Below are 2,949 nucleotides of genomic sequence, written 5' to 3'. Positions count from 1 at the left end.
AGCAGCTGATGCTGAGGATGAACACGGAGCCTGTGAAGAACTGTTGACGGTACACGGACACCCCGGCATCGGCCGTGTGTCTGCGGATTGCAGCTCCTCTTCGTCCACAGACTCAGTGAGTATTTGGGGGGGTTTGATGGTGTCACGACGCGCAGGCCTTTCTCCCACTGTCACGCCAGATGATGTTTCCTCCTCTTCATCATTTTCACGGGCATGATGCTCGGGGGCTTCACAGATTCAGCTCCATCACCTCGAACAGGCGACACATCCAATCTGCAGGTAAAACAAGGATTCAACGATGGACGAGCTGCGATGGCTTCATTTTCATCCTTAGTGGGGTTTTTGTTTTTTTTTGCGTGCGTAAAATCACGTCCAAATGTGTGTTTGTGGGTAAACGCTATTCGTGGGATGTTGTTGTGCAACACTGTCGTGAACAAGGTGCGTGGACTAGGTTGTAATGGATGCACTGGTTGCTGTAATGGGTGCACTGGTTGCTGTGTAGGCTGGGGAACGCGTGGAAAGCGGTGGATTGCTGGTGGAACGCAGCGATTAGAGAGACGCAGTTTCGGTGCAGCAGCATTACTACCCTCTCTCTCTCTCTCTCTCTCTCTCTCTCTCTCTCTCTCTCTCTCACCTCATTCACACACGCGCACGAATACCCACACGCACGCGGACGCACGTTCCTTCCCGTTAAATTCACACTCCCGAACTCACTCATCCACCCCCCCCCCCCACTCGCCCCCCCACTGGCTTTCTGCATGACACCAGTAGGGGCATGTTGCAACATCCCAGTCCTTCCTATCACAGACCTCAGGACTTTCCCAGAGCTGTTTCCACGTTGTTTCCATTAACCAGCTGCAGTGTCTATAAAACTGCCTCTTGTTCTGCACCCTTTTTTAGGGAACATTTACTCGGGTCCTACAGTTTTTCTCCATTTGCAGGCTTTTGGGGGGGGGGGGGGGGGGGGGGGTTATTTGTGCTGCACTGTGGATCCAATCACTCCCCAGTTGCAGCACATCCTTAGATGACTAGTCATGGATGGCCTCAACATCCACCTTATCTCTCCCCCTGGAAAGCTGTGTGGAGTGTACGCTGCATTGGAAAACGCCCACTCAGACACATGAGCCAAATCAACATTAAAGTGTTTTTGCTGTTTTGCACCGCGGAATAAATCAAGTGTTACACAAATGAAGTTGGACTGATTTGCGAGGAGCTTTGATGGTTCCACTCCAACAGCATGCACAATACAAAAGAGGCCTTTTAATAATCGTGGACGGTTTTTGGATGTGTGACAGACGGAGATTTCAGGCTTTGGAGACGATTGCTCCTTTTCACGCTTAAAAACAAAAATATTTCATCATTGAGTATAAAAATATAGGACATGCATAATTATGTCCTGATGATGATGATGCTGATGATGCTTTACTGTAAATCCTAAATCAGTGCAAACGTCGGTACCACTTTTCATGGCAGTTCATCTGATAGTTGTTTAGACATTTCACTAAAAACCATAAAAGTCAGCATCAGGAGTCAGGGGATGACTAAAATCAGTCGGGTACATCCTGTGAGAACCATGAATATTTGCACTAAACATTGTGCAAACCCATCCAGGAGATGTTGGCTGACTTGGATGGATGGACATCCGAACCAAATGTCATAGCGATCCATCCAAAGGTTCTTGAGACGTTTCAATAAAGCTGCTTTCATTCATGCACTGAATTCTGGATTATTCTCCAGAATTTATCCAGAGGGTCTGAATGTGAGAACAAAGTTTTTCCTCCCAGCCCCCCGGGTAGAAATTTGTCAGTGTGAGGCCATGTGAGAGTACAGTAGGATTATGTCGGGAGACTTCACAGAGAGTGGGTGTGTCGATTGTGACGGATGCAAAACAAAACAAAAACAAGAAAAACAAGACAAAAGGAGTTAAAATATCTCAGGATAAAAAATAAATCTACAAGACGTAGAGGAAGGCATGGATGAGATTCTAGAGCTTTTGTTGAGAGAGGCTGGGAGACACCACTCCTCTCCTGAGCACTGAGCAGATTTTCCTGTTGTTATGAACAAGTCTGGTGCGGAGAATCTCCCGCTGCGTTCTGCATGTGTGAAAAGGCAAAATCTGAATAAAGTTGGAACCCTAATGTCCGGATATCTTCTGGAGTTTCAGGTCCGAAAATAGCTCAAAATGGTGTCGTTACAGGACCAATCAGCAGTGAGACTGATCCTGTAGGACATTTCATGGTGTCCAATAATTGTTAAGACTTTTCTAGTCTGGACCAACATATATATTATCCTGACTAGTTGACCTGGAGCTTCAGAGCAGGCATGGCTTCACGCTGCTGCTGCCAGTTATTCCATATTCACTCCAGTGATTCCCGCAGCATCATCCTGGTTGAACGCGTGGCCTGCTGGAGTAGAAGGGATAGAACGAGTGTGTGTGGAAGTCGTGCAGAAGTCATCCATGATTTAAACGTGTCCTGAAGGAAATGCCTCTCTGTACTGTACATGTCCTAGTTAGCTGCCATCTGGGCCAGGAATAAACCGCCTGTGCAAGGAATGATGGGAAGTTGGGGCTTGGAGTGACCCTTTCACGGCATATTTTTAAAACCTTGTTTCTCCGTTTTGTCTCCCATCTTCCAGGTACGAGCGTTAAGAGGTTTGGATAGAAGGACGTCACGCACAACCAGAAGTCACGGAATAAAGGGAGTTCACAGACGACTAAAACAACTGGAGAAAGATCCATAAATAAAAGAAAGTGACTTTAGAAAGCGCAAGAGAGAAGAAGAAGAAGAAGAAGAAGAAGAAGAGGAGTTAAGATGGGGTGCGGTCAGGTTACTTTTCTCCTGGGCTCTACAGTTCCCTCCGTCAGACGCCGGTCAAAGCAGGAGTCTCCTCGCTAACACTCGAGCAGTTTGTTTCACCCGCTGGAGGAATCCCCCGCTCGGTGATGTG

Source organism: Limanda limanda, chromosome 3 (genome assembly GCF_963576545.1).
Source record: "Limanda limanda chromosome 3, fLimLim1.1, whole genome shotgun sequence".
Lineage (NCBI taxonomy): Eukaryota > Metazoa > Chordata > Actinopteri > Pleuronectiformes > Pleuronectidae > Limanda > Limanda limanda.
The sequence above is the reverse complement of the archived record's forward strand: the minus strand, read 5'-3'. Positions refer to the sequence as shown.